At 43.8% G+C, this 11315-nt stretch overlaps 1 protein-coding gene across 1 annotated transcript in view; it reads left to right on the top strand.

The window, feature by feature from the left end:
- The first annotated feature begins 3808 nt into the window (after positions 1–3808).
- ldhba (lactate dehydrogenase Ba) overlaps positions 3809–11315 on the top strand; it is a 39844-nt gene continuing 32337 nt past the window's right edge. Inside the window, exon 1 of the mRNA XM_084330686.1 lies at positions 3809–3960. The gene's annotated coding sequence lies outside the window, so the exon portion shown is untranslated. The remainder of the gene's footprint in view (positions 3961–11315) is intronic.

Here is an 11315-nt window from a genome sequence, read left to right as displayed (position 1 = left end):
TAACCAAGCGTGTATCCTGATGTTGACACCGATCATATAATTTGTAGCTTTTATAATTATTTTGCTTCCCTCAAGAGTAAATATACAGTAAATATAAAGTACAAATATACAGGCAGTACACATGGTTTCACTTTCTTCCTCTGCCCATAACCCTTGACCCCATGGAACACAGTCTACAGAGGAAGTCGAGCAGAGGTGCAAGTTACAACATACAAGAGGGATATAAAAGGATTCACCGGTCGACACTAGTTCAATGGCAGTCTGGCGCTCTGCATTTTCAGTGTTGTAGGGATTACGTGGCCTTTTATATGTCTTGGTAGACGTGTTTTTTGGAATATGTACATTCCGTATCTGACATGTCTGCCGGATAAAAGCGTCATCTGAATGACTAAATGTAAATGTAAAAGTGAGGCCAAAAGCAGTTGACTGGGTATAGGTGTGAGTGTACAAAACTGTACAAGTGTGAAATAGGGCGTTGCTAGAAAAAGTATGCTCAGGCAAGCTTCACTGGTTAAATAAATATATATTATTTAAAAAGGAGTGTCTACTTTAAAGCCTAGTAGGGAATAGGGTCACCAGGTCAGCACTGATAAGAGACTGTGTTGCTGTGTAAACAGCTAGCCACGTGAAGCTAGAGTCGTCTACACACAATGACACAATGCTGAACACACAAAGATACACTTAGTTCTGAGTGGGGCTACACTCCCGTGCAAATAATAACCTTAGTGTTTCTTATGACCCAAGCACGGTCAGCATGTGGCCCGAAATAACTCAACGTGAATGGAACGGGACACATCACCACCTTGTGTCCTTGAAACGATGGGCTTATTACAGGCCATCTACCCCCGAAGTGGTGTATTAGCTTCCTGTCTGTACACCTCGCCTCCCATCAAATTCACTCAAATGTCTTAATTTTATTTTATTTATTTTTTCCGGGTGGATGAATGCAGCATATTGGGACACCTGTCATCTCCGGAGCATGTATGGAACCCTTATGTTTGATGCACTATATGACATCCTGATCCGTGACCTTCTCGTTGTTACCGGTGTAAGGCGTTGCTATGTCATTGTGCTGGACAGGTTGCGCACATGCTACACACATACTGTACTATACAGAGAGAGAGAGAGAGAGAAAGAGAGAGAGATCCCAGCATCCTGGGGAGGGCAAATCCCTCCGCCATCTGCTCCCCAGTCCTCTCACCGGTCATAGAACAGGCCTCTCTTGCATTCTCTCACATTAACACACTGAGCACAATGCCCTTGGCTCGCAGCTGCCTGCCAGACCGTCTTCGAGAGGTCAGTATCCCGGTCTGATTGGCTGAGGAAGGGAGGCGTGAGGAAGCTTCCCATTGGATACTGGCTCGCAGCATCATCATCCATGCCCGCAGCATCAGAACGCTGGAGAACGCTGTGTGTGTGTGTGTGTGTGTGTGTGTGTGTGTGTGTGCGTGCGTGCGTGCGCATGTGCACATGAACCGCCATTGATCTATTGTTGGACCAGAATAGAACAGGGTGGAATACTGAAGGTTCCATCCACCTATAGCTAGGGAAAACTACATCTAAAGGATTTCTATGAAGAAGAAAAAAATATATATATACACTCTTTATCTATATTGGAAAACTATGATACCTTTAGGTCAAATATTCAAAGAAATTAAAGATGTTATAGCTACAATATATGCCAAATTTGGAAGGTGCATCTGACCACATGCTCAAAGATCTTACCATTTTGTAGGCAAATGTGTTTATTTACTCACTTAATGTTATTATTGTTATTATTATAATGTTATTCAGTGCGTTTTACTTTCTTTCCACAAGTGTCCCTTTTTCCAAATGGTGGATGTCATCGTTTGGAATAAAACTGGCTAAATGAATATGCATTGATATTGTCACTTATTGTGCGATATATGTATGGAAAAGTAACATTTTGAAAGAGGAAATAATTGATTGAATCAAAGAGGATGAGCATTTGATTTCCGGGAACATTTTGTTCCACCAGCTAAAAAAAAACACGTAACATTCCCTGGAGAGATCTATAAATAATTGTGAAGCGCTTTGGATAAAAGTGGCTATATAAATGCAGCCATTTACCATTTGATGAGAGGGAGAGAAGGAAGGAGGGAGACGTCCAATAAAGACGCCTGTTGTCTCTTTCACTCGCTTAGTCCGTGGACTTCCTCTTTCTGGCACTGACCCAGTGACCGTTGGTCTAAATACCCTCAGCTTCCCTTCTTAGTCCACACGGTCGGTGTGGCACCGTGGGTGAAGTCCATTGTAAGGAAATCATAAACTCACTATAGGTATATTATACATATTATGCACTATTCTTAGATTATAGACATCTACATGCATGATACTATGTCATGAACCTGGCTGTTATGTTCTGGTTATAGCTACAGAGTAGTTGCAGAAAGTATCCAAGCATTCATTTTGCACAGTGATTGCAGTAGGCTAGTATATCATGTTTTGATGATAATAAATCAAATTTCTATAGCGCCTTTCAGGAAACCCAAGGTCACTTATGGATGCATAATCACATTATAGATGCTTAGTGTCTATAACGCGTTCATTATGTACACTTGTCACCTGTGTTGTCTTATGCCTGATGTTGATTATTCGCCTGTTCTATTGCAACACTATATTATCACTGACATCCTGTTGGGGGATCCTCTTTGAACAGCCCATCTGAGGTTTCTCTCCTCCACGCCACCTGTGGTGCTCCCCCCCCCCCCCTATTGCTAGGTTTTTAGTGAGTCTTTCCTTATCTTCATTGGGGAAAGTCTGGAAGTGTCGCATATTTGGATTTCATGGTGGTTTTTGTTTTTGATCTATTGTGATGTTTCTTCTTGACTTGTACAAGAAGACTTGTACAGCCCATGGGGGCTATTCCATGTGATCTCGGGCTATACAAATACATTTGATTCGATTTGATTTGATTATGGAAAACGAGCTCTACACACAAAAAGCATAGCCTGGTTATGTGCTAGAAGAGCTTGGAGCACAGGGCTGTTCTCGTCTTGAATTGCTGTGTTGGCCTGGACTTGGAGATGTGGCAGAGACTGAGTCTGATGTTTTCCACGTGTGTAAAAATGCTTTGTCATGGTCCTACTTGGACTGTAACATAACCTCACTGCAGCATAGCTATAATAGGCTACATGTTACTCAATTATGTGTGCCCAGGATGAACAAGCACATATTTGAGGATAAATGAATACATGTATTAATAAGAAGAAGAAGAAGAAGAAGCATTAAATAATTGATAAATATCAAAATATATCATGGCTATAAGCCTGCATGTTTTTGTTAAGTGTTGGATACAGTAACAGAATGACTGATCTGAATCCATTGCATCACGTTGCATCATATAAAACACAATTTGTCCTTATATTGTACATTGTACTGAACGTGCAGGTTATAGGTTTTATTATCATGGCATAATTAGCCATATGATAACACTTCCTGAAGCATTATGAATATTCTATTCACAGGTGAAAGTCCATCCTTATCATGGGACACGCCCTGACAATGTGCAAACACACATGTCACCCACAAGCCACAACCAAAAAGGGGACAGTGTTTATAACCTTTAACTTAACCAACTGTAGGCTATATAGTTGAAAGTGAGAGCAATCCATTCAAGTAAGTAAAAAAGTAATAAACTGTACTTCCCTGTGACAGAGAAGGTAGTCATGGTTATACATGATCACTTCCATACTGCTGCTTACACACCCCTCCTCACATGTTAACACAGCGTGGTCACATTACTAGTATCGCATCCTCCTCTTCCTCCTCCTCCTCCTCCTCTCCAACCAACTCGTTCAACTCGGAGCTCCACCATCACATCATACTCCACACAGTCCACACGTCTTCATCACACTACGCTGCTGCTGCTGCACCATCACCTGCCTGCAACCTTTGGACCAAAAAAGGACACCCTCTCTTAGAAATATCTGCAAAAATGTATGTACTGAGGAATTATGCAATTATCCTTTGTGTGATGGGGATCTATTTTCATAACGGTTTTTCTCTCCCGGTGCGATGCGTGCGGAGTGTCTCATCAGCAATGGATGCGCGCACACAGATGAGACTGTGACGCTGCACTCAACCTGTATATTATAGGAAACCATTTTTGGTCTTCTGCTAAACCTGACACATTATTCGCACTATTTTACTGTTGAGAAATTTAGAGTCTCTTCTTCGGTCGTCGTTATTTCTTATTATTATTATCCGAGACATTTCTGATGCCTTCCAAGAAGTGGGCCAAGTGGCCATTAGACTCGCATTGTCCGCACAGTGACCTACTTACTGTCCGGCTAGGAGCGCTTTGTTAGCAGACTGCTCGTTTTAGATCATGGCCAGTTATGCAATGTGTCGTAATATATGTATCATTTTCACTTGATCGAAATTTAAATGAAATGATGAAGCTAGAATTGTGAGTCAAAGTTTACAGGATATGATACCGGGGACATTCACATTCCACACTGAACATAAACTTGACGTGAAACTTGACCATTTTTTTACGGGCTTGGTTTAGCTCACTGCTGCTAAACGTTATACCAAACAATGCGTTTCATCTTTGTTTATATACGTTAACCGGCGGTACCGTTAAGTCAAGTTCAACGGTGTATAATAATAACGTCTCGTTTCCTCCCCGCTTCTACTGCTGTCTGATAAGCGTCATTAACCCTTTCGCTGCCACACTACAGAAGGTTAACCATTTACTGTCTATCACACTACCGACGGTAAAGGGTTAACCTGCTGTCGTGTGGCAGTGAAAGGGTTAACCTGCTGTCCTGTGGCAGTGAAAGGGTTAACCTTCTGTAGTGTGGCAGTGAAAGGGTTAACCTTCTGTGTAGTGTGGCAGTGAAAGGGGTAACCTGTAGTGTGGCAGTGAAAGGGTTAATCCTCTGTAGTGGCAGTGAAAGGGTTAACCTTCTGTGGTGTGGCAGTGAAATGGTTAACATTCTGTAGTGTGGCAGTGAAAGGGTTAACCTGCTGTCGTGCGGAAGTGAAAGTGTTAACCTTCTGTGTATTGTCGTCGCAGTGAACGGGTTAACCGTTTGGCAGTGCGGCAGTGAAAGGGTTAAGGAGGCGAAGGGCGATGGAAGGACTCGCGAGGGCTATTACGTCATTTAAAAAATGTCAATGACACTCGAAAAGGCCAGGGTCAAGTAACCTTTGTGACGCTTGATATTATATATACAGGTACAGGTAGACGTGACGTCAGCCGCCACGCGTACTGTAACGATGTAGAGGCATATATTATAGAGTGTCTTATTATAGTAGATTAGAAATACCGGTAATACAGCGACAGAGCTGTATGTATACCCATTAAAAGTCATTGATATGCGGAACGCAGTGGCCTCTGACCTCTCATACAAGAGGCTGGCCAGGGCTATTGAACTATTTATAATGAAGGTATTTTGTTGTGTTTAGCCCTATTGTTTTCTAAACAACGAACTGACACAGCAGTGGAGGTTATAGGCTTTACAGGCCTAGTCTGTGTCTATTGGCTGTGAGCAACGCCTCCTTTCCCCACCCCATCCCTAATGTATACCCTCCTTGACTGTGAAATGACAAGTGACCAGTGATTATGGCAACTCGCTGTTAGGACATTGCGCCAACAGTAGCCTTCTGTATGAGCAAGTGTAAAGCTAAATGAAATAACTTGAAATTACTTCATATCGCATTGGTCATTAACCAATCGGGTGCATTCCACATGGGGAAATGGGAAGTAGGGAGGGGGGGATACAATACATGCATGCAGCATGTAAACAGCACAATGTTTTTAATTAATCAATATACTATTTTTGGGAAAAGCAATACTTGTATTCTGCACCCTTCTAAAAGCTCTGTGGATGTATTATATCTATAAAAAAAAATATTTATTCATGCCAGCTAATTGGTGGCCTGTTAATATGACCAAACAGTTTCTGCTGTTATGTTTTATTATATTGCAAGAATTGTGGGTGACATCCTACTTTAAGTGTGAGGCATCATTAGCAAATGTTAACCATATTATGCTATAGCCTATACTAGTAGTATACTACTCTTACATAATAGTCTCGTCAGAAAATTCGTATAGCCTAATGCATTATCAACAATTCATGACTGTACTTGACCCTTAGAGTTTTTACACATTACATTATCCTATATAATCTCGAATGACGATAATGCACTCTCGTAAATGAGCTTACTATGTGTTCATAGTGCCTTGTAGTGCCTTATGGTCAACACTTGAAAGTCAAATGTTACTGAATTGTGCTACAGATTATAACATTCTGTTATTTATCTGTTATTCTAACATAGGTTATCCTCTGGGGTGGAAAATTAACACCACACCAGCCATCCAACCAAATGACATTTAATTTATATTGTGGCTGGTTAATTTGACTACCAATCGGTTATAGTTTATTGCCCTGGCTGATCCCTATGATGTACTCTCTCTCATGGTTGTCATGTGTTATTGATGCGTGACACAGGAATGAGAGAATCTAGGCCTGTTGGCAGATATATGGTAATTCTTTCCCAGGATTATGGCCAATTGGCCTAAATAGAGAAAAGGGAGAAAGAGACAGTGTGTGTGTGTGTGTGTGTGTGTGTGTGTGTGTGTGTGTGTGTGTGTGTGTGTGTGTGTGTGTGTGTGCATGTGTGCATGTGTGCATGTGTGTGTGTGTGTGTGTGTGTGTGTGCGTGTTTGTTTGCCAGCAACAGGAGGTAGAGTATAGATAGGATTACAGACTTTCACTCAGGAGCAAAGGGTTGTGATTATTGAGACCTGTGTGTGTGTAATCGGAAGGTTCCCGGTTAGATTCCGGCTCCTTCCGGCAGCGTGTCGAAGTGTCCTTGAGCAAAGACACTTAACCCCTAACTGCTCCCGACGAGCAGGTTAGCACCTTTCATGGTTGCCTCCGCCGTCGGTGTGTGAATGGGTGAATGTGAGGCATAAATTGTAAAGCGCTTTGCACTATATAAATGCAGTCCATTTTGTAATTTGTTATTGAGTCAGATCATTATTAAGAGTCCTAACAGTTATCAAGTTCACCAGCCGTTGGCTCTCCAGGAATTGGCAGCAGTCCATGCCCACGGTTGTGGAGCCTGATGGCTACTGGCACAAGAGACTGACCGGAGGCGGTTTGTGGTATGTGTCGTGAAGGGATAAGTCCATGACTGAACGTGCTCCTCATCTTGGCTAGGTCCTCATAGAAGGGGTGAGACACTGTATAAAAGTGACTATTTTGGTTGGTTTACATTTCTCCACTGTCAGCTACAGTAGACAATTGTGGAATTCTGAGCTTAATCATATCTAACAACAAACATTTTCTGAGACAAAGTCCTAAAAAAAGACGTCCGTGCCTAATGTGTATCGATTTAGGGGTTAACATTATTTTTTTTTTGATCCACTTTTTCTCCCATTTTCTATTTTTCTCCCATCCCAATTTCGTATCATCCAATTCAACCCTCCCCTGTCTCGAACGCTGTTTCTTGCCTCCCACAATCCGGCTGCAATGTGGACTAAGTCATACATAGCACGAGTCCCCTCCGATACTCGAGGTAACAGCAGTCGCATCTTTCCACCTGCGTGGCGCGATCTTTCAGCGTCAGGGGTCTGCGCTTTGGAGGGGCGCCGCCCCCATCGCTTCCTGATTCTACTGCGCAGGCGCACCAACCGACCTGTAGGAGTCGCTGTCCACAACGCCCGATCCCCACCCATCAGTTTCCCACCCCCTAATACTGCCAATGTGTATTAGTACGGACGACCAGCTAAACTGAAAGCAATGTGGAGCGCTGGGCTCGAACAGGTGTCTCCAGTATTCGTGGTAAGCGCCTTGCCCACTGCACCACGTAGCCGCCCTAGGGGGGGGGTTAACATTTCTGAGGACCACTGTGCTAGCCAGCTGGGATGCTGTTGCATGTAGGGGACCACCTATAGAGGACCACCTATTAATTATATTGCATATTTTTATATTCAGATCAAATTCTATTGCTTATATTTATGTATTTCTACTGTTATCCTGCCCATACCTGTACCTCCCCTCCCCCATGCTGCTATGATGCCAGAATTTCCCCAAGGAGATCAATAAAGGAATATCGTATCTTATCTTAGCTAGACTAAAGTGTCTGGGTCTGTGTACGTGGGGCACATACAGTATCTGTTTGTCTAGCACAGTCATGCGTGTACAGCGAATACAGCAGGGGGCTGAGGACACAGCCCTGGGGGGACCCGAATCCCGATGCTCAGGGTGATTGAGTTGGAGGTATGACCCCCCACCCTGACCGCCTGGGGCCTGTTTGTCAGACCAGTAGGCCTAGTTTCAAGTTTCTCAAGTTTCTTTAATAGTTGTCATACAGAAGTACAGAATACTTTCATACAAAATGCTTCTTACTGTTACGCTCCAGAGACTGTGCTAGACAAGATAGTATCAAATAACATAGTATAGCATGTAATTTAGAAGTAGAAAAGTAGAAAATGAGGTCACAGTGTTCAGTATAGACATATGTTATGTACAATGTTCGATGCAGAATAGACGTAACTGAGTTACCATATAATATACAATACTATGCAGTGTACTAATGTACAGTACTATATAGTGCAAAGCAGAAATGGGATGAGGTACAATTTAGGTACAATTTACAGTAAGGTGTACGAGTTGTAGTGCAATCCTTCATCAATAAATATAAAGTGTGGGGAGTGGGTGCTACAGTGTGTTTGTTTAAAGTGAGTGTGTGCTATAAAGTGTGTGGGGTGGGTGCTACAGTGTGTCACTCTTTGTAGTCTGCTTCGGTCTTGTGCAGTGCTATTCCCAAACCAGGAGGTGATGTTGCCAGTCAGGATGCTCTCTATTGTACATGAGTAGAAGTTCTTAAGGATCTTCTGACTGACTTGGAACTTCCTTAGGCGCCTGAGGAAGTAGAGGCGTTGTCGTGCCTTCTTCACAACACTGTCAATGTGTGTGGTCCATGTCAAGTCCTCGGATATGTAGGCTCCGAGGTACTTAAAGCTGTTGACTCTCTCAACCGGTGCCCCGTCGATGCTGACGGGGCTGTAGTCCTTGACCCCCGACCTCCTGAAGTCCACAATCATCTCCTTTGTTTTGCTGACGTTCAGGGAGAGGCTGTTTTCCTGGCACCATCCCGCCAGGACCTTGACCTCTTCCAGGTAGGCCCTCTCGTCGTTGGCAGAGATCAGGCCCACCACCACTGTGTCGTCAGCAAATTTGATGATTGTATTGCTACTCCGCTGAGCCACACAGTCGTGTGTGTACAGGGAGTAGAGGAGGGGACTCAGAACACAGCCCTGGGGGGCCCCTATGTTGAGGGTGATGGATGAGGAGGTGCAGTTGCCTGCTCTCACCACCTGGGGTCTGCCCGTCAGGAAGTCCAGGACCCACTGGCAGAGGTCATAGTTCAAGCCCAGGTCCCTGAGCTTGGCTATGAGTATGGAGGGGACTATGGTATTGAATGCCGAGCTGTAGTCGATGAATAGCATTCTCACATAGTTCCCCTGCCTCTTGTCCAGGTGTGATGCTGCTGTGTGCAGCACATGGGCTATGGCGTCCTCCGTGGACCTGTTGGGGCGGTATGCAAATTGCAGGGGGTCCATGTTGATGGGGAGGGAGGAGCAGATGTAGCCCTTTACTAGCTTCTCAAAGCACTTCATGGCTATGGAGGTGAGAGCTACAGGGCGGTAGTCGTTGAGGCAAGCAGGCTTGGATTTTTTGGGTACAGGGATAATAGTGGACTTCTTCAGGCAGGTGGGGATGACAGCCTGTTCTATGTCAGTGAATACCGGGGCTAGTTGGTCGGCACAGACTTTTAGGACGCGGCCGGGGATGCCGTCCGGACCTGCTGCCTTCCTGATATTCACTTTTTTAAAGGTCCGCCTCACCTCATGCTCTGTTACCCTGAACACTGAGTCTCCATCAGCAGCAGACCCCCCCCCCCATTGCCGTGGCTTGTGGGCTGGTGTTGTTATTACCAGCATCAAACCTCGCATAGAAGGTATTGAGGTCATTTGCTAAGGAGATGTCACTGTTCAGTTTGAGGGAGGCGCCTTTGTAGTCTGTCATCGTTTTGAGCCCCTGCCACATAGCTCTAGAGTCAGCTTGTTCTAAATTTGGTTGTCGTGATTTAGTGGTGCCTCTATCTGGCTGTGTGCACACAGCGTCTAAGGACTCAGCAATATTCTGGTTTTGTAAAAAAAGAATTAAAATAAAAGACCATCAATGTTGTGTAATGTTTTTGTGATTCATGTTTTGCACTTTGCACTGAGCCTTGGGGAGTAAGCACCCCTGTGGGTGTCCTCATTGATTGTCAGTATGAGAAAGGGAAATCTTGATATTTTGAAACTCAGCTAGTGATGTCAGCATAAAACAAATGGACTTAAAGGGATATCTTGACAATTCAAGATTCAAGAGATTTATTCGTCACATACATACACGAGACATGTAGTGAAATGAAGGTGGCCATGCCCCCCATTGATTGTGCAAAAAATACAAATAATAATAGAATAAAATAGAATAGATAATAAAATAGACATGATAAAAGTACTAAGATAAAATACAATACAATGCTAAGCTTACGAATTAAAGGTAATGAGTCCTATATACACTACTATACAATATACAGTTGTACTATATATAACTATACTACAGTATACTAGCTATACTAACTATATACTATACAAAAACATACAGTTATGTTTTTTAAAGTGACCTTTTCTTTTGTGTTTAAAGTGACCTGTAGTGTGTTTGTGTGTGAGAGAGTGCAGGATGTGTGGTGTGTGTGTGTTCATGTGTGCTTGTGTGTGGAGAGATCAGTGTTCAGTGTTTTGATGGCCTGGGGGAAGAAGCTGAGACTGAGTCTCTCTGTTCTTGCTGCATGTATGCGGTGGCGCTTGCCTGACCGCAGCAGCTTGAACAGGCTATTGTTGGGGTGGTAAGGGTCCTTCATTATTCTGCAGGCTCTGGATTTGCACCTCCGTATATAAGTCCTGCAGGGGTGGTAGTGCAATACTCGTAGTACGCTCTGCTGAGCGTACCACTCTCTGTAGAGCCTTCCTGTCCTGGCAGTGCAGTTGCCAAACCAGGAAGTGATATTCCCAGTCAGGATGCTCTCCACAGCCCCGGGATAGAAGGACTGGAGTATCTAGGCCTTCTCGTCGTTGTTAGAGATCAGACCCACCACCACTGTGTCGTCCGCAAACTTCACTATGGAGTTGGAGCTGAACCTGGCCACACAGTCATGTGTGTACAGTGAATACAGCAGGGGGCTGAGGTCTGGTGGGTACTATGGTATTGAAAGCTAAACTATAG

Source organism: Notolepis coatsorum, assembly GCF_963971535.1.
Source record: "Notolepis coatsorum genome assembly, chromosome: 15".
In the NCBI taxonomy this organism is placed as follows: Eukaryota; Metazoa; Chordata; class Actinopteri; order Aulopiformes; family Paralepididae; genus Notolepis; species Notolepis coatsorum.
This window is presented reverse-complemented; position numbering and strand designations above follow the sequence as displayed.